This window comes from Mixophyes fleayi, chromosome 9 (genome assembly GCF_038048845.1).
Source record: "Mixophyes fleayi isolate aMixFle1 chromosome 9, aMixFle1.hap1, whole genome shotgun sequence".
NCBI lineage: Eukaryota > Metazoa > Chordata > Amphibia > Anura > Limnodynastidae > Mixophyes > Mixophyes fleayi.
This window is the reverse complement of record NC_134410.1, coordinates 71,480,621-71,502,351: the sequence shown is the minus strand read 5'-3', so window position 1 is coordinate 71,502,351 and position 21,731 is coordinate 71,480,621.

Here is a 21,731-nt window from a genome sequence, read left to right as displayed (position 1 = left end):
AAGCTGGTCATTTAATATGATCCAAAAGCTGGAAATTTGTTGTAACCCTTCTCCTTTTCGCGATCTTCTGAAGGACCTTGAGTCAGGATGTGGAATAGGATACAACTAAACAGCTAGTGCGACCCCAATGGCCCCCCAACTTGAAAATCTATTACAGCCTCACTCCTTCTTTGTAAACTCTTCCCAGGGACCATAGGTGCTCCAAATCACCATAATAGGTGGTAAATAACTTTCCCAAAATGTTGGACAAGCAAATTCGCCATTTTCATTCTATACCCAAAAAGAGAAATGGAAAGAATATAGTGTAATACAGTCTTCACTAAAAAGGCATGAAATTTTTTTTTATTGATAAACTCACATTCATAAATAACATTAAAAAATATAAAGACACGAGATCTATGAAATCCAAGGTTCGTATTGGATGGTTTAAGGCATGGTTGTCCAACCCGCGGCCCAGCACGCCTGTAAATGTGGCCCAGCAGGAGTTTTGGTTGTGGCAAAGGGGCAGCACTGAAAAAAAAAATCCTGAGGAAAAAAAAAAAAAAAGAAAATACCTTGCGGTCACGTCAGCTGGCGCTCCGGCTCCCTCCCTGGTCTCCTCCTCCGTGCGGCGCTCGCAGTGAATGTCGGGGGTGACATCATCACACCCGACATCCATTGCGTAGCGCAGCACAGAGGAGTCACCCGCGCGAGAAGAACAATCAGCAGCAGTGAAAGATTATCCAGTATCTTGTTGTTACTCTGAATTTGGACTTTCTGCACCATGCAATTATGAACTAGTTGTGTTCTCTGTATGTATCTAGTATAAATATTAAGAGATGATTGTATTTTTAATATTTTATACCATTTAAATGTGCAGTGCTGAGTAGGGTGAAAATTTCACCCACTGTTACCCTCATCGGAGGCTGCTCCATGAGCCATTTTTCCCGCCACCCTATCTTTAAAACTCTGTAGATTTCTATTAGTCCTCCTGATGCTACCTATATCGGTGACCGTTTCAAACTGGTCAATAAAAAAAATGATTCATGGGTGCAGAAAGAGAGGAAAAAAAGTTTTATGCATTTAATTCCCCGAACCCCACTAAGGGGCAGATGCAGGTAAGTTAAATTGTAGCTGGAAATGGGCGGCCCAAACCAACTCGTCGTCTTCCAATGTGGCCCAGGGAAGCTAAAAGGTTGGACACCCCTGGTTTAAGGTATGAAGCATCCACAATAGACTACCAGCTCACACCCGGAATGAAGCTGCCGTGCAGGCTTCTCACAAACCTGTTCACCTTAAATAAAAACCTCTCTCCTGCTAATACGCCGATGCGTTTTAGTCCAAAGAGTCTTTCTCAAGGTGATTACCACCAATTCTGGCAATTTGGAGCACTTTATACAGCCCGATACATGTTTGAAAGCATTGTAGTTGTACAGTAAAGCATAACGTTTGGTGTGAAATAACTTCAGACACCATTGCTTTCAAGCAGACAGAATATGTCTATTACTTTTACCAGCCCTAGGGGTCCAAAAAAGTAAAGTCAAATCAGAAGAATCCACAATGACTATTGTCAGGATCAAACTCTATTGACACCAGTATGTATGTGCTTAACTACACAGCATTCAGAGAGATGGGTAACATGCTTAAAATAGTATGAGCACTAAAACAGCTTTCTAGCATTAATGATTAGTTACTTGATACTGAAATGCATAGTCTCTTTGTCTAAAATGGTGACCAGAGTTGATGCACTTCTTTATGGGTCATTTGCAAACCACTGCATGAAATATCTCTCCACTGCCTGTAAGTTAGAAATGGGCAGATATAGTTTAATCAACATCCCAAAGGGAACTACTTGTTCATTTCAGAGCACTGTTGACCAGAATAGAATTGGTAGCCTTGCAAAACAGTATGCAATTTCTCTTGCCCTTGCAGGTGAAGAAGGTACAAGCTTCTATTCCAGACTCTTCCTTCTCAAAGAGTTATTAGAGACTTTTTGCACAGGATTAGAGACCAAACAGCTTTAATGGAGCCAGGCATTTTCACTTGGAATGTATGAATTCTACCCTCACAGCTGTCGACAAGGCAAACTTTCTCCCATGTGTAGATCTTCGGGATGCCTGTATGTCATATCCCTGTTGCAGGTCATTACAGGAAATTCCTCAGGTTTTGGGCCAACACTTCACCTGTCTACTCATCTGATGGTGGAAACAAGGAATGACGATAAAGCAACAAATCACAGTGTGAAAAAAGTAAAAAAAATATTTCATCAAATGACAACAGATAGGAGTTCAGATAAACACTATACGGAAAAAGTGGCATTGTCACAGGGAAGGTGTATCAAGATCCAGTCCCTACCAAGTCAACTGCAGGCTCAAGCATTTGGGGATTCCTATCTCAGATATTATCACTGATGGTATCTCAGATAGGACTCCCCCTGCATCTGGATTACTCTCTTTTTGGAAGAGGGTGCACCTCCGTGTTTACGGAGAGACGGCTTTGTATCATAGGATTGTCATTGCAACATTATCTCAGCGTGTATGCCGAATCTCATCCATCTATATATGAGGTATTCAACATCGGGACATCAGCCCTCGGCTAATTGGAAATCCAGCACCTTAGTGTGATCATTCCGAGATCACTTGGACATATCATTATATATATATATATATATATCAGCGGACATCTAGTTTTACCGGGACGCCGGTTCATTGTGGTGAAGCGCATTATATCAATATCCTTACCTTCTACTAGATCTCAGAAGAGAATTAACATACTTCCAATTGGGAGCTACCATCAGTGATAATTGTATCACGCTCCAGACCCATATACTCTACAGACGGATCCAGTTCATGCATCCTTGTGCTGCAGCTGCATACGATGAATGGGTGAGATCCATCCTGCTATACACCATTTTGATGACACAGGATTGTGTTCATATACATTTATTATTATTAGCATTTGTACTGGCCAGACGCATTATAAATGTTATTTATGTACACATGTATATTGTGGTAAAATATTGGACCTCCATTGTGATATATTTTATTTTATACATGTGAGTTTCGCCATTGGAATAGATTCTATTTGTATATTTTAGAATAAAGATTTAAACTCTTTTTTGGACGCACCCTGTTTATTTCTGTGGTTCTATATAAATTTATCAGCATGCCTTGAACAGTAGCCTTGTGAGCCTCCCAAAGTATCACCTGCGTGATCTCCGGGGTGGCATTTCGAGCTACATAGTGCATTTTGTTTGTGTTACTCAAGGACATTTTCGCTATGAAACTAAAGTGAGTCATTGAGGCAGGTAGCATGGGAGGCCCACACAACCATCTCAATTGCTGAGTGATCAAACCAGGACACGTGGAGGACTTGGAGGCCAAGGAGAGCTTGAGTTGTTGAGTGATCTACAAAGAAATAGTCAATTCGAGTATAGAGATTATGTGGAGCTGAATACTGGGTGTACATTCTGGACGTGGCTGTTTGTTCAGTTTAGGAAATTCTCTCTACGTAATTTATGATGTGTGCAATGGAGGATCGATCTAAAGCGGGATCAAAAGTAGTGTTAAAGTTCTTTCCGTACAATCTTCATACCTGCAGAGGTCCGAGTGAGGCGTTGAAAGGAATGGGCATGGAAGGCACCTTGCTGCACAATTAGGGGTGTAGACTGAGATCAGTTATTGGAGTGCAATCTAGTAAGCCTCTGAAGCATCAATAAGTAAGGGGCTTCGGTTGTTGACACCATTGGAGTCATCCCGTGTGCAAGATATCAGATGTGTGATCGCCAGTGAAACGTATAAGAAGATGGAATCACAAAAATACTTCTCTGAAATATGCCACAAGACAGTCTCTCAGGTTGGGGCTAGGCCCAAAGTTAAAAACAAAAGGAGTATCACTTTTAGAGTCGAACTGAATAATACAGCAGATGCCAGTACCACAGACTGAGGAGCTCACCTTCAGGGGCAGGCAACACAAGGAAATTGGTCACAGAATGAGAAAATTCTTCACCTACATGGCAGTATCTCCATTTTTATTATCAGACAACTGAACAGTGGTAGCCTTAATAAGTTGGTCGGGAGGTACCAGAACCCAGACTTTGATATTGGACGTAACATAGATTATGTCCTGTGTAGAGAGGAAATTGTAATCTCTCTCAGTGTTACAGTCAGGAGAGTGGCCCCTTCAGGATGAATTGTTTCAGCTTTTGATAGGAAGGTTTCATCTTCCTTTAAAACATTATGGGAATACAAAAGTTCCCAGATTTTTCACTTCTCACAGGGATCCAGAAACAGAGGTTATAGATGATCTGATGGTTCCATGGAAATTCCATCTGGGTTTGATCTTCCCTCTGTTCCCACCTATCACTTGAATGCTAAGACATATCTGAAAAGGAAGGGCAGAGGTAGTAGCAATTCTTCCATTCTGGTTTTGCTGTCCTTGATTTCTGAATGCTTGGGAGATGCTCAGGGAAAGACTTGGTTCCTCTGCATCTTCGGTTAGTTTTATTACACCAAGGGCTAGATTTACTAAGCTGCGGGTTTGAAAAAGTGGGGATGTTGCCTATAGCAACCAATCAGATTCTAGCTGTCACTTTGTAAAAGGTACTAAATAAATGAAAGCTAGAATCTGATTGGTTGCTATAGGCAACATCCCCACTTTTTCAAACTCGCAGCTTAGTAAATCTAGCCCCAAGACCCAGTTCTTCATCCAGAGGGGCTGGAGATTGAACGGAGAAGACAAAGAGAGTGTCAGAAGAGGTGATCAATACACTGTTCCAGGCAACATCTTTTTAAAACTTTCACTCTAAGTGTAGGTGGTAATGTACCCCCAAACAGGAAAGGGACTTGGGGCATTTCTATTTCACGTACAGAAAGGCTGCTGTTTTGTCAATTTCATGATATGGGTAGGGTGTCATACACAGGCAGACACCAAACTGCCTTTGTTCATTTCTATTTAACGTACAGTCTATGCAGGTTGCTTTTTTTCTATTCAACTACAACTGGTGGGGGCCTATACAGACAGACACCAAACTGCCTTTGTCCTTTTTCTTGTTTCTTGGCTGAATTTGTTTTCTATTTAACTACAAGTGGAGAGGGTATCATACACAGACAGACACCAAACTGCCTTTGTCCATTTCTATTTTTATTGTACAGTCAATATCGGCTGTCTTTTTTTCTATTTAACTACAAGTGGAGAGGGTATCATACACAGACAGACACCAAACTGCCTTTGTCCATTTCTATTTAACGTACAGTCTATGCTGGCTGTTTTTTTTTCTATTTAACTACAAGTGGAGGGTGTAATATACACCCAAAGACGATGGCTATATTGCCAATAGGCTAAGATGGAGAGGAAAACAATCAGGTTTGTGTGTAAAATTAATGACGGCCTACCATGGATTAAACAGTTTTTTTTCCTAATTTATTAGCTTTAGAATTACCTCACTTATCCAAGAAACAGGTGGAGCATTAAATTAGGTTATTTTAGCCAAAAAAAAATATTTCAAAACAAAACCATAACACGCAAGGGCGGTTTTGGCAAAACCAAAACACAAAGGTAATCCAGATCCAAAACCAAAACACGGTGGTCAGTGATCATTTCTACTTTTTATAGACCTCCATTGGAATATCATCAATTCTTTGAGCCTTTTTAGGACCAATTCAACCTTTCTGACACAGAGCAAGAGATGGTATATAAGGCCTCTAAATATCAGCACATTTGCTCCAACTCCATCTCCTGTCTGAATTATTTAATCCCAGCCACACAGTCTATAAAGGTGTCTCGCAAGAAGGACTTAAAAGAATACCATAAAGCACCCAGGCTGAATACCAGGGAATTATCACTAAAATAATCAGACTCACTTGCCATCATTGTCCACCAGAAGGGGTTAAGCTTCCACAACCATACACCCTAGGGAGGTACTTTCACGGTCATCGGTATTTCTCGATCCGATTCGGGACCCTTGGGCTTAGCTGAAGCAGGACTAAAACAGAACCTGGAGGGTTTGATGATCTCTTTGCTCATCTAGGGTACTCAGAATAGCACAAGCAGTATGGGAGTCTTAGGACTGGATGGGAATCCAGTGTAATGAAGTGGAACTGTTCATAGGAACTCAATCCTGGCACCTGTGGGCAGGCACACGGTACTGGAACCCACTAATAAGAACTCAGATGGAAAACACACGGAAACTCAGAACAGAATGAACTGGGATTGGAATCAGGGACTAGGAACTCAGAACCGTGACACAGAATGGCGAACTCAGGACTGCGTGGCAGCCACAGACCTGGAACCCACAGACAGATACACAGAACTGGAAATAAGCCCTAGAGACTCAGAACCAGCTGTAGCAACAGAACTGATGATACTGGTAAAGGCACTGATACTGCAAAATAGACACTGGATAGTGCAACGTTCTTTGCTAAGATTTTTTTATGATTAGTTGTTTTATGAATCACATGTGCTGCCAATCTGTTTCTTTGCCATTAGTTTATCAAAGATAGAAAGCTGTACAGTGTACTCTGTACAGCAAGACTACTGACTAAAATATCTTACTATATTGAAATAGTACTTCTGCCAATGTGTATTTGCAAATGCTTTCTTGGAATGGCTACATAACAAACTGGGTTGTCAAACATGACTTGTGGTGGATGAAAAGATCAACACCATCTGAGCTTGCCATATATTGCAGGAAGATGAGCAGCTTGGAAGTGCAGAGTAGTTGCAGAAAGATGAACTCCGGGTAATGCAGAATACTTAAAGAAAGATATGCACTTGGAATTGCAGGTAATCGAAAAGAGATGTGCACTTTAAAATGCAGGATACTTGCAAAGTGAAGTTCAGTTGGTAATGCAGGATGTTCACAGAAGATGATCACTTTGAAAACACAGAGTAATCAGGAACAGTGCAACTGGAACCTGGAGCCAAGAAATATCCTCAGGAGAGAAGTGTGTTGTCCTGGCAATGAACAGGTCTCAGCAGCAGGTTTAAATAGGGTGTTCCAAACAACTATTGACTGCACAGTTCATGTGACCACAGCTACTGAATTTGGTTGGTCTGGAATGATCAGCTGATTGCATCCAAGAAGGCCGCGCCCATGCAGCAAAACAAACAGTATGTGTTTGTTTACAAACGGAGATGTGATGGACAGAAATGCTGCGATATGACAGTGGCAGAAGTGTTAAGTGCGGCTAAGACCACGATGTGTGAAAGGTACTCCACAGCAGATAGATATTAAAGGGACAAGCAGCAGGAGACAAGGGTCAAATTAATACAAGACAAAGAATGGTGAGTATGAGAGTGGTACGAGAAATGACTAGCAGTTGGAATTCAAAACTTTCATATATCCACTAGCCCCATATCGTCAATCAACCTGGCAAAGGGTGTCAGTTAAGTAAGAGATAAATGGGGTCCTCGCGCCACCTATTCAAGTTGTTGCTATAATTATCATTTATTTATAAGGCTCCATAAGGTTTCTGCCATACAGAATACAAATAGTACCATACAGGGTAAAACAGTACACAACAATGAACAAGTAAAACCAATACTCCACTTGCTCCAAGCATAGCTAGTACAATGAAGTTGGAGGAGAAGAAATGGTAAAGAGACAGGAGGAAAGAGGGCCCTGCTCGAAAGAGCTACATACTAAAGAGAGCGCAAGTAGATGTTGGCCCAATGGAGAGTCCGTGGGGAGAATTACGTGGAAGAGGAATGCATATAGGGACTGGGGAAGAGAGAATTCAGGAGAACAAGCAAGGAAAGTGTTAGGTGAAAGGTTGGTAGGCTTTGAGGAACAGAGGAGTTTTAAGTCCCTGTTTGAAGGAGCACAGATTCGGGGACAGTTGGATAGACTGTGAGAGGTCATTCCAGTGGAGGGAGCAGCCCCGGAGAAGTCTTGAATTCTGGCTTGGCATGTGGTAATCAGAGTGGAGGAGAGGCGATGATCATTGGCCGATCGCAGGGAATGGGAGGGAGTGTGAATGGAGAGGAGGTTGGATATGTATCGGGCAGTGGAGTGGGAGAGGGCCTTGTTCGTGAGGGTGAGGACTTTGAAAAGGGTTCTGTAGGGAAAGGCGAGCCAGTAAAGGGCCAAGCGGAGAGAATGGAGGCAGAAGAAGAGTGGTGTGAAAGGAAGATAAGTCTCACAGTCGCGTTGCGTATAGAGCGAAAAGGGGCAACGTGGGAGCGGGGGAGGTCGATGAGAAAGTTACAGTAATCATGACGGAAAATTATGACTGCATGGATAATGGTTTGGTGGCATCCGGAGATAGGACGAGTTGGAAGCGACCGTACTGTCCAAGAGATTGAAAGTAGCGGGCAAAAGAGAGGGTAGGGTCAAAGGTGACGCCCAGGCAGTGGAGTTGGGGAACAGAAGAGATGGTGGTGTTGTTAAGGAGAGAGAGGGAAGACAATGAGTTTGGTTTTGGCAATGTTAATTTAAAAAAAATGTGAAGACATCCAAGAGGAGATGGCGGAAAGGCAGTCAGATATGCAAGAGAGAAGGAGGGAGGGGGATCAGGGGAAGAGATATAAAGTTGAATGTCAGCATAGAGGTGATACTGGAGACCGAAGAGGTGATGAGATCACCCAGCAAGGTATGTACAGAGTGAATAGTAAAGGGCCAAGAACGGAGCCCTAAGGGACTCCTACAGGGAGGGCAGGAGGGGGGGGGATGTCAACCAAATTTGGATACAGAGAAGGAGCTGTTGGTGAGGTAAGAGGTAAACCAAGCGAGGACAGAGCCACAGAGGCTGAGAGAAAGAAGGGTCTGCAACAGGAGGGGTAGTCCACAGTTTGAAAGACCATGGAGAGGTCCAGGAAGATGAGTAAGGAGAAGTGACCCCCTGGATTTAGCCAAAAGAAGGTCGTTTGTAACTTTGGCCAGATTGGTTTCAGTGGAGTGGAGGTGTCGGAACCCAATATGAAGAGGGCCACAGAGGGAGTTTTCCGAGAGGTGACTGGTGTGATGGTTACAGACAACATGCTCAAGTAATTTAGAGCCAAAGAGGAGAAGTGAAATGGGGCGGTAGTTAGCGAGTGAGGTGGGTCAAGATTGGATCTCTTGAGAATGAGGGAGATAAGGGCATGTTTAAAGGAAGAGGAGACAATGCCAGTGGAGAGTGACAAGTTGAAGAGGTGCACAAGGTGGGAGCAGGCAGTGAGGGACAGGGCGTGAAGGAGGTGAGAACGGATGAGATTCAGGTGGCAAGTAGACGGGGGCCAGGAAAGAGTGAGGGAGTGGACGTCTTCATCCGAAGTAGGGTGGAAGAAACACCAGAATTGGTTGATGGAGGAAGTTTAATCTGCCTTTCCAGGAGGAAAATGCAAGGATAAAATGTGGAGTCTGATAGCCTCGATTTTGGAGGAGAAGAAGGAGGCAAATCCGGAAGTGGAGAGAGTTGGATAAAAGGAGGGGGAATTGAACGTGGCAAAAAGGACTTGGGGATTGGAGGACTAAGAGGAAAAGACTAAAAAGAAGGATTGTTTAGCAGTGGAGCTGTAGGAGGAGAGGAGAGATTTAAAATAAGGAAGTAGGCCAGGGAGTCAACCACATTGTTGAAGTCCCCCATACACACCACAGGAGTGTCAGAGGATAGAGACACAATGGAAGCACCTTTACATAAAATATTGCTGGTATAAGTGGTAGGGATATGAATGACCAATAAAGTCAGGGGAGTAGATTTAAATGTGCTCTAAGGAACACATATTGCCCATAGGGGTCAATCTGAACCTGGTCCAAAGCAAAATTTTATTGTTTTCTTACTAATAATGAAACACCCCTAGAGTAGGAAGAGTGGTTGCTTGATATGCCCACCAAACCCAGAATGTTTTAAGGGAAAGAACCTTGCAGTCTGTGAGGCACAAACTAAGTCTGGGTTAGGTTTTCTAACCTGTGTTAGAACTTGTGACTGCTTGGTTTTGTCATTCATACTCCAAACGTTCCAGGCAAGTAGATGAAGTCCCCCTCCCACCATAACAGGCCTACTTACATTTGATCCGGCCATAGGAGATCAAATGCTGACTGTAGAGGGAGGATGAAAGAACACATCAAGGAACAATGTCTTAATATTTTGGTGAACCAACAGCTCCGCACAGCCATCAGCACAGCAATACAGTACAGTGCATATCTACAGAATACATAAATAAACAGTTCAACACGGTTATAAAAAAACATCTCTGAAAATCAAACTTTCCGGAACCCAATAACTCATACTAAGCCACCCTGCATACTCTTCCTAACTAAGGCTAGGTTCACATTGAAGAATTGTCCGAGCGATGTGTTATCTACAATCACTTTATCTTTGACCGAAGGTCCGATCGCTCGGACGATTAATGCATACACACTAATCACGTTTTAGATGATTAACGAAAGACCGACCGTCCGGGCAGTGACTTTTCACAGTCATATTGTCGTGAACAAAGATTCAAATTTTGTACACACTGAAACGACTTATGAGGCTAATGCAACGATATCCCCAAGAAATTTAAATAAGTAAAATAAATTAAGAGCAGAGCATGTTCAATAGTACCCACCCCAAACTTCATAAAAAAGCAAAGGTAACACGTTTTCTTTAAACATTCGTTAATATGTGTACAGTGTACGTTCGTTCGCAACCGCTCATAAACATTTTTTTTTTACTAATATGGATACTGTTGAAGAACAACTGCTCTTTTTCTGCTCACTGTGGCAAGAAGACTGCAAGTACAGACCCGTAGGGAGAAAAGGAGAAAGAATAGATCTTGTTGGACCAAAGAGTGGTTCAAGAGGAGAGACGCATTCTCTCATATGTCCCTGCTGTAGGAGATACGGGACAACAAGGCTGAGCTGGAGCACTGGAAGGTAAGTACATAGATAGATGGTTTAGAGAAATGAAATTGGATGAGCAGCAGAGCATTGGAGCACTGAGATCCTAATTGATAGTAGAGCACAGGATCGATGGAGATGCGCATTGTTCTGCGGAACAGTTCACAATCAGGGTTGAAGGGTAGATGACACGGACTAGATGGTGGGGCAATGAGCTGTAGAGTACAGGAGCTCTGAGATCCCTATGGGCAGTATAGTCTGGAAACAGGACCAATGGGGATACGCAATGCTCTGCAGATTAGCCACAGGTCTTAATTGTGGAACAGGTAACATGAGTACAACGGAGAGGTGAAATCTGTAGGTAAATGAAGCGCTGACGTCCTGATGGGCAGTGTAACCTGGAAGCAGGATCGATGAGGATGCGCAATGTTCTGCAGGTCTTGATCGTGGAACAGGTAACACAAATGCAAACGATACAAATAGAAGATGTCAGGAATCAGAGAGAACAGCGAACTCACAGGAGAAGAGACCTGAAGATCTGACAACGGAAGACAAGTGGAAGTGCATTAAATAGTGAACTGACCTACGGTCAGCCAGTATGAATCCAGGAGAAATTTGAAAAGTGCCCGGCTTGCACATGTGCAGCAACTGCCCCGGCCAAATGGCATCAGAAAGCAACGCCGAGCAAGCTAAACGGTAGCGGTAGTCAAGGGAAACCACAACACTGATTATCCCAGACAGAATAGCAGGTGAGATGTGTGATAGCTATTCTTGTTTTCCACCCTTTATCACCTAAAAAGCAACAACTCTGGAACCTGCTGTCAGCAGACGCTCATAATCTTGCTAGAAACATCATAGTGTAGGGAAGTTGAAGGTCCAATAGCTTTGTTTTCATCTGTGTGAACTGGAAGCGAGTCTCCTGTACCTGCAGGACAAAGTAAGGAAATAACAAAACTGTACTGCTTTTAAATTTCAAAGGACCCTGTCGTCTTGTCATTCAGAGAACAGCATATTGATCCTTGAAGTGCAGGAGTTTTGCAATAAAGGTGCGGGTTGGGGCACCAGGCTCAAAGGGCTGAAGTGGTAAATAATGGTCCCTTTCCACAGCAAAATGGGGAGAATGTCCTCCTACCAAACTTGTTAATAAGCCAGTTCTTGAGAAACATTTCCAGACTAGAGCTCTCTGCCAGCTCTGGAAGGCCGACAAATCAGAGGTTATTCCATCGGAGTCTCCCTCCAAATCTGTCATCTTTGCTCTGCACTGATCAATCTGTTTTGCCAGGCCAGACATTTATTTTCTCATAGGGGCTGTAGGTCCTCTATGGTAGATGTGTTCTATGTTCAGCCTTACCCACCGTCTCACGCATTTTCTGGATATCATGATGAATTAAGGAGAGGTTAGCTGGTACCTCCCTGATTTTATCCATGACCTTCTTTTCTGAGGATGGGATCACCTGTAAGACTTGTTGAAGGGAAAGGTTATCCCCTAAGCATTGACTTCCCGAAGCAGGCACATTGATGGAGTGCTGGGGCATCAAGGGCGATGCAGAAGTATTGGCAGGGGTAGTAGTGGTGATTGGCTGACATGCATATTTTTCCAACTTAGCTGCTGCTTCTGCATGGCCATACTTGCCCATCTTCGCAGGATACGTCTCCACAACAAGATTGTAGCGGCACCCTCTACCATAGCCCTGCTGCCGCTTTTCAGACACTGCCAGCTGCTGTACAAATGTCCCACAAATTGCAGACCACAATGCTGTATGTACATAACAAGAAGTTCCACTGCATGAGGGTCAAAAGGTGTATTGAGGAAACAGTCAATAGGAGGGAGAGAGGAGGGTGTAATAGTCCCAGTGCAGACTGCAACCACTGTGCAACGAAGGTAGTTAAGTAAAGGCAGAGCGGGTGAAGACTGTGAGACAGAAAGGGCACAGGGTGTAGATTCCTGAATGATTTTGAGCATGTATTATAGTGCCAAGCTGTGACCAAGAGAACACCAGGCCCAATTACACAGGGCACTGGCAGTGTAGCCAGATGGTAGCACCTTACAACCAGCAGATGCAAAGTGGACATAAAATCCAATAGTGGAGTAAATGGTCCCAGGATCCGGCAGGTTGAACGCTCACAAACAGAAGGCATGGCAGATCCGGCAACCCTTGATGTACTTGAGAGGATATAGGTAGTAGGATACCAGAAGTATGCAGGTACATAGAGTACTTGCACCGGCCACGGGGACAGTAATGTTTTGAGGCAGGAGAGCAGGTTGGTTAGCATTTTGTCACTTGGAGAGGGCGCCCTGTTTAAGCCAAAAAATGGCGGAGATGGGATCTTTTCCACCATGCCACACACTCCCCAAAACTGGCCGCCAAACAAGTCCTTGCTCTAGTATATTGGGGCTGTACCCCACTGGCAAGAGATGGAAGGCTTGGTCTGTATGACAGGATGCACATTCGTCGCCGGTCATCTGCAGGTCACAATGGCAGTGCCATGAGGGAGTGGCAGTGGGCAGAACTGCACCAGCACAGATGGCACCACCACAACCTGAGTGTCTGGTAGAGGTTCCCTTGCCAGCCAGCAGCACTCACCCAGACTCACAAGTCGCTCTAGCCAGGATAGAAGCTCTATTGGGCTTCTCGTTCTGTGGTGGGAGGACCAGCAGTGGTAGTTGGCAAGCCAGGGACTATGGAGAGATCCAAACACCAGCCTGGACCAGAGGGACCCACTCAAGTGAGTTAGCAAAGGGATCATGGAACCGTAGATGGGATAAATCAGGATATTAGCAGGATCTTGGGGGAGAGCAGGAGATCTGCATCCTACTCCATACTAAGCCAAGCCATGCTCCTGCAATGCTCGTTCTTTACTGTGATGAGTGCCTGTCTCCATCTGCTTTCACCTGTACTACAGTGTCACATCAGCATGCTGCTTTGTCTCTGCAGCTATTGTCTCCTAGATTACATTGGACTTGGTGTTATTTATATGTGCCTTGTAGTACCTTTGTCTCACTAGAGGCACTACTACTGAACCCTGGTCTGTTCCCTCTGTAGCAGGGGTTAACCTGCTGCTACCGTTAATTACTGCACCTGTACTCTCCATATTTATGCCTGCCTCCCTCAGTTTACCTTTGCTGGTCATTGTTGTTGCTGATCCTGATGTTGTTGTTCTCAGTTGGTACTCCTGTGACTTCTCCTGTTCCCTGGGACTACTGCAAGCTGCTAGCCGACATCCTGGTTTCTTTCCAATGAATCTGTGCACCTTCACCAGGCATATTCTTTGTTATTACCTGCTTTTAGCCTCACCCAGAGTCTGCAGTATTTGGTTTGTAACATTTTCTGCACTATCTGAATCATATCTGCTCAATAAATGTTATATGCTTTCACCACACTCTGGGCTCCATAGCTGTGATTTGCAGCTCTCAGCATAGAAGCGTGACAGTGCCGTAATGCTGCACAGACATGTAGTACATAACTCCTTACTCTAGTATGCTGATTCCACAAGATTGTTTACTATAGATACAAACCTGTACCCTGTATGCAATAGACCAAGGTTTTGGTTAATATTAATGTGTGGATTAACTTCCTTACGCACATCTTCTGACACCTGTTACAACCTAATAGTCATCTGCCAATAGGTTATGGGCCCAGGTCTACAAGTGTGAAGAACATATTGACCAGGAGATGGAACTTCAAATTTGAGTAAACCGCAAGTATAGCAAAGTCCTTATTTTGAATTAAGGTAAAAATATATACTCCAGGTGCAAGTGCGGGCATCGTAAAATTGAGAGGTTCTGAGAATTATTCCACAAGGAAATTTGCTATAGAGATATAGTGAAAATGTGAAAAATTGTGGACGCTTACAAGTGACCCAGGTGGCAACTCAAATCTCAGTGATGTAAATGGGGCCATTCGAACCATTGGCTTAGCTGTAGAACAGCATGTCTACTCAATTATCAAAGGCAAGGCATCAGCAAAAGACACATGGGTTGTGCTGCAGACAGCTTATGAAGACAAGGTTCTCATGAGAAGCACAAACCTGAGGCGCACTTTGTACAGAAGCAAGTTAAGTGAGTGCACAGACATGAATGCATGAATACATCAATAAGATGTTATCTATTTCACATTTTAATGTCCGTCGGAGTCCAAGTGGATGGCAAAGAGAACGCCATGGCTATGTTACAGAACCTGAATCCTGAGTTCAATTTCCTTGTAGTGGCATTGGAGTCATATGCTACCAATTTAACTACAGAGGTAGTAAGGGTGAAACTGTTACAATTCCAGGAGTTGGACACTAAAACTGGAACAACAGCTTTGCTCTCTAAGGACATTGGGTCTGATTCATTAAGGATCTTAACTGAAGAAACTTCTTATTTCAGTCTCCTGGTGTTACGAGCCGCGGCGGTGCCCAGACGCCGCGACTCTCCTACCTCCGTCCCAGCCGTCGCTATGGCGACTGGGACGTCACTTCCGGAGGCTTGCCTGCTGTTGCCGGGGTAATGGATAGACGCTCCTCTCTCCAGCGCCGCGTCCCGGCATTGCAGGGCAGCCGGGCGCGTGCGCAACATCGGGGCAAGCCTGCGGGCTAATTTAAACAGCTGGATGTAATTAGAGAGCTGGGCTCTCATTGGTCTGCTTCAGTATTTAGGGCAATAAGGTCTGCTGCCTCATTGCCGGTTATAGCTTCTGTACTCCAGTCTGCTGACCTGCTTGTTCCTGTTCCTGTTCCTGTCTTCTGAACCGCTACTAATTTCCCGTGTATGACCCTTGGCTTTGAATTGGACTTCGCTTGTGTTTCCTGTGACCCTGATCCCTGGCCCGTTTATCGTTTCTGCTATCTACTTGTGACCCCTGACCTCGGCTTGTTTACTGGTACTGTTGTCTGCTGCCGGCCCTTGACCTTCTGCGGGGACCTCACTCCGCTTGCCTGGGTTCTCCCCAGCCGGTACACACTTCACGACCCTCTGTCAGTCTGCGGCCCAGTCTGTCCCCACCATAAGGGGCTCCAGTGAACACCTGATTGGCAGAATAGATTCTGGGTTGTGTTGTGCCGGCTGGAGGGGTTCCTAACACCTGGACAAAAACATGTTACAATGCAAGGGGTGCAAATTAGTATTCTGTTTTGCACAGAAGTTAAATACTGACTGTTTTTTCATGTAGCACACAAATACTTGATAGCTTATTTGTACACTGAAATTTAAAGTTGATATTTGTGTGCTACATGAAAAAACAGTCAGTATTTAACTTATGTGCAAAACAGAATACTAATTTGCACCCCTTGCATTGTAACATGGTTTTGTCCAGGAGACTGAAATAAGAAGTTTCTTCAGTTAAGATCCTTAATGAATCAGGCCCTTTAAGCCTAAGTGGTAAATCTAGCAAGTTACGGGATTGAAAGGTGAGATGTTGTCTATAGAAACCAATTAGATTCTACTAATCATTTATTTAGTACATTCTACAAAATGATAGCTAAAATCTGATTGGTTACTATAGGCACTTTACAAACTCGCTGGAAACTCGCAGTAGATAAATTTACCCCTAAATGACCAAAGTACAAGTGCTTTATTTGCCACAAGATGGGACATAAGGCCTCGGAGTGCAGACTGAAAATGCAGTCGTGTGAAAAGCAACTGTGAAAAAAACAAGTCAGCTTTGAATGTGAAGGACAACCTCGGAAAGTACTGGTGGTGCATGGATTTAGGCGCCATCAGACACTTCAGTTGTAATAAGCACTGGTTTACTTCGTTGAGCAAGTGTGACAAGATCCTAACAGCAGAGAAAGCTGAAACTGTAAAACTGTGACTACAAACATCAAAAGAAGTTTTATTTGTACCACATTTAGAAACTAATCTGATTGCCATAAGTGTGTTAGAAAACAAAATGTCAGGCGCCGTCTCCGCACTGACATTAAGTGCAGGAGATGGCTGCCTGTCTTCTTCCGATTGCCGCATCTCGTTGCCTAGCAATAGGACGCTTCCTTGTTTCTGCTCGGGGCACGCTACGCATGCCTGTGCAGAGAGACATCACCTCCCGCTGCTAGGCAACGTACGCTTCTCTGCCCCACCTGTTGGCAGTCAGCATACCTGACCATCAATTATCTTTCCCACCTATCAGGGCTCACCATTATATATATAAAGCAGTCTCTGACACTACTAGGGTGCCAGAGCATTGGTTTACACATCTGCACCTTATTCTATATCCTGAATCTGCTCCTGTTGTGACCCGGCTATCTCCTTTGACTTCCCTTTGGATTACATTTTGTTACCTGGCTGCTAGTTTGGGTTTCTGACTTTTGGGTCGCTCTGACTATTCTTCGGATCTCCCCTTTGTACCTCGCTACTCGGCTGGTTCTGACCCGGATTGATCGACTCCGCCCGTCCACTCCAGTCGTTACACTGGTCACTGTCTCGGAGAACCACGACCTGCGCACCCTCTTGCAGTGATGCCCAAACTCCCTTTCGGGAAACACTGGTGAACACCGGGGTTGCATTAGACTCCACGCCTCAATGCTCAGCAGCGCAAATACTGGCTTGTGACTATTCCGTAGCTCGAGACACAAAGGTTATAAAGTAAAATTCACAGCAGGGAAATGCACTGTGCAAAATAAAAGAGGGACTTTAGTAGTGATAGCTACCCATTGCCAGTGACTATATGTTTTAGATACTGAGGAGTGTCATACGATGGCTTTATTCTGATACAAGTTAGACTATGGAACTATGGCACAAGCGTTTAGGACATCTTGGGTATGATAATGTGAAACTTTCATGTGGAATGGTAACAGGAATGATTGCAAATAATCATAATAAACTGATATGTGAAAGTTGCATCAAAGGTAACAAACATCCCTTCCCGAAGTCAGCGGTGAGAGCTTTGGCACCACTAGCTTTGGTGCACACGGATGTATGTGGTCCCATGGAGACTGAATCAATTAGTGGTTACTGTTACTTTATGACATTAATTGATGACTATACACCCAAGTATATTTTCTTAAAGTGAAAAGTGAAGTCCTACACGATCAAGGAATACAAAACTTTGGTGGAGACCAAAATGGGTCATAAACTAAAAATGTTGAGATCTGATGATAGAGGAGAATACCTGAATAAGAACCTTATTGAATTTCTGAAAAATCATGGAGTTCAACATCAGTTGACTATGTTGCACACGCCTGAAGAAAATAGTGTAAGTGGGTGTGCAAATCGTACAATAGTTGAAAGAGCATGTAGAATGTTAAGTGACGCTGGCCTAGAAAATAAGTTTTGGGCTGAAGCAATACAAACTGTGGTTTATTTAAAAAACTATGCACCCACTGTGACAGTAAAGGGCAAGACACCAATTGAAGTGTGTTCTGGAAGAAAGCCTAACATCAGTCATCTTAGGGTGTTTGGATGCAAAGCATATGTACATATCCCTAAAGAAAGAACGCTTAAATTGGACTTTAAATCACAAGATTGTATTTTACTTGGATATAGTCTTAAAAGTAAAGGTTACTTTAAATTTTGACAACCAGGAAGAGAAAAGAACAGAGAAGTAACAAAGGGAAACCTCCAAGGATAAATAGTGAGGAAAATGCCAACATTGTATTCTCAGAACACAAAATTTGCAGAAAGCAAAATTCAGTGATGAATGGGAATTATGGAAATCAGCCATAGATAAAGAGATGACATCTTTAGATGAAAACGAAACCTGGTCTGTTGTCAATAGGCCAAGTCACCGTAAAACAATTAAAAACATATGAGTTTTCTGTAAAAATTTAAATACAAACAGAACAATTGCCCATTACAAAGCTTTAGAGGTGAGCGCACTCGGATTTTGAAATCCAAGCCCACCCGAACGTTGCCGATCCGAGCCGGATCCGAGACAGATCCGGGTATTCCTGCCAATTAAAAACTGAAACCGAGGCTCTGAGTTATAATCCCGCTGTCGGATCTCGCGATACTCAGATCCTATAAATTCCCCGCTAGTCGCCGCCATCTTCACTCGGCCACTGATCAGGGTAGAGGGAGGGTGTGTTAGGTGATCCTCTGTCCTGCTATATCTCGTGCTGTTCAGTTCTATGCTGTGCTGTGCTCTGTGTTCTGCTCAGTCCAGTGGTGCTGTGTCCTGTGCTCTGTCCTTCTGAGTTCAGTGGTGCTGCTGGGTCCTGTGCTGTGTCCTGTTCAGTCCAGTGGTGCTGTGTCCTGTGCTCTGTCCTTCTGAGTTCAGTGGTGCTGCTGGGTCCTGTGCTGTGTCCTGTTCAGTCCAGTGGTGCTGTGTCCTGTGCTCTGTCCTTCTAAGGGCATTGTTATTTCCCCATTATTCCCAAATTATAAAAAAATTCCAAAAAAGTTATAAAAAAAATTACAAAAAATGTAATTATAAAAAAAAAATATCCAAAACAATCCTGCAGTATAAGTCCATTGATACTGCTATATTACAAAGTTCACTGATTCAGCAGTATAAGTCTAGTGGTACTGCTATATTACAACGTTCACTGATTTTGCAGTATAAGTCCATTGGTACTGCTATATTACAAAGTTCACTCATTCTGCAGTATAAGTCCATTGGTACTGCAATATTACAAAGTTCACTCATTCTGCAGTATAAGTCCAGTGGTACTGCAATATTACAAAGTTCACTCATTCTGCAGTATAAGTCCATTGGTACTGCAATATTACAAAGTTCACTCATTATGCAGTATAAGTCCAGTGGTACTGCAATATTACAAAGTTCACTCATTCTGCAGTATAAGTCCATTGGTACTGCAATATTACAAAGTTCACTTATTCTGCAGTATAAGTCCAGTGGTACTGCAATATTACAAAGTTCACTCATTCTGCAGTATAAGTCCATTGTTGTTACTGCCATATTACAAATTTCACTGATTCTGCAGTATAAGTCCAGTGGTACTGCTGTATAACTCCAGTCCAGTGGTACTCTCCTGTGCCGCATATTTTTAAAGACTTTGCCGAGTGTGTGTGGCTTCGGGGTACACTCTCTTGTGCTACATATAATGCAGAACAAAAACTTGGAGGATAAAGTAGGGAAAGATCAAGACCCACTTCCTCCTAATGCTGAAGCTGCTGCCACTAGTCATGACATAGACAATGAAATGCCATTAACGTCGTCTGGCAAGCCCGATGCCCAATCTCCTAGTACAGGGCATGTAAAATCCAAAAAGCCCAAGTTCAGTAAAAGTAGCAAAAAGAGAAACTTAAAATCATCTGAGGAAAAAGGTAAAGTTGCCAATATGCCATTTACGACACGCAGTGGCAAGGAACGCATTAGGCCCTGGCCCGTGTTCATGACTAGTGGTTCAGCTTCACCCAAGGATCCGAGGGTGGTCAGTCTTTTAAAGTCAAAGGAATACATTCTGGCCACCGTTCTCGATCCTCGGTTTAAAGCGTATGTTGTGTCTCTGTTTCCGGCGGACACAAGTCTACAGCGGGGCGAAGACCTGCTGGTCAGGAGATTGTCCTCTGAAGAGGACCGTGACATGCCACCAGCTCCACCTTCATTTTCATCACTGTTTGTGCAGTTCCAAAAAAGAGGAACTGCAATTTCTATTGCTACCTTCTTTCTTTCTGTATTTCCTGTGTCCTGTGGTCTGTTCTGCAAAGGGCATTGTTATTTCCAAGTTATCCAAAAGTTCTAAAAAAAACTAATTTAAATTTATAAAAAAAATTATAAAAAATGAATTGAAAAAAAAATAATAAAAAATTTTCCAAAAATAATTGGAAAAAAATATTTTTTAGTATTTAAAAGTCTAACTACGATCATTCACTGTTGCTGTACCCAAAAATAATAGGTACTGATATTAAAGTACAGTCCAGTGGTACTCTCCTGTGCCGCAGATAATTTGTAAAAGCTTTGCCAAGTGTGTGTAGTTATGTATCACAGGTTTTAAGAAGAGGCACAACACTGACAACCTGTGAGAGAAACTGAGGGAAATAATCTCTCTGTGGCTCACCACAGCATGACAACCAAACAGCATGATCACATGCAAACTGTTACGGCTCACGCCCCCAGGCATCAACTCCTAGAACTGCTTCAGTGGTCTTCGCCTATAGGAACCACTTTTCCCATAGAGCTAGATGCGCTCACAGGTACTCTGATGCCCTCAGGTCTTGTACTCTGGTCGTAGGAGCTGATACCTGAGAACGTAGCGCAGGTGTTCACGCAGAGGTGGAGTGAAGATCCTGGCAAAGGATATTTGGTGGTTGGCGTACAGCAGCATCAGGTCCATGCCGGGGTCAAAAGGGTCACAAGCAGTACGGCAGTGTTTAAGTCCAGGCAAAGGGTACAGGGTCACAAGAAAATCAGCAGTGTCTAATACATGCTTTCTTAAATGGGAAATTAGTTAAAGAAATCTAAATAGTATTTTACAGTAGGGGTGCATTATTCCTTTTAAAACACACATTTTCATAACTAAAGTGATGTCTTCAGAATTACATTATGAGTGATGACATCAGCACTCTTGTTATACAGATATGATTTACAGTTTATACTTAAAATCACTTGTGTACTATACTCAAAATACAATAGGATGCTTTTCAAGTCCCACTTAGCATGTACCTGACGCCATTATTTGTGAGCTGTTTTTTGTTTGATTTTAGGTCTAGACTTTAGCATTACAATTGTCATGTCCTGTATAAAGTCCTATTTGCAGAGAGGGGTTTCTAGCTGATGCAAATCAATATTACTGTCATGAGCATCCTAGAAGTGGAGGTAATGATGAACTTTGCTGAGGGTAACTCATCGTTCGCTATGTAGCTTCTAACAGATAAGAGACTGATTAGATATAGGCTCAAACATTCAGCAGTGCACTGATTGCTGGCATTTCCCTATGAGAATCTTTAACAGAACCCAGCTGGGCTTTGCCTCAGGTTAGGGATGACATAACACCTCTGTCAGGTGTTACCACTTGCCTCCAGTGCTGATGACTTGTGTGGGGACTCATCAATCAATCAGTCACTATAAGAACC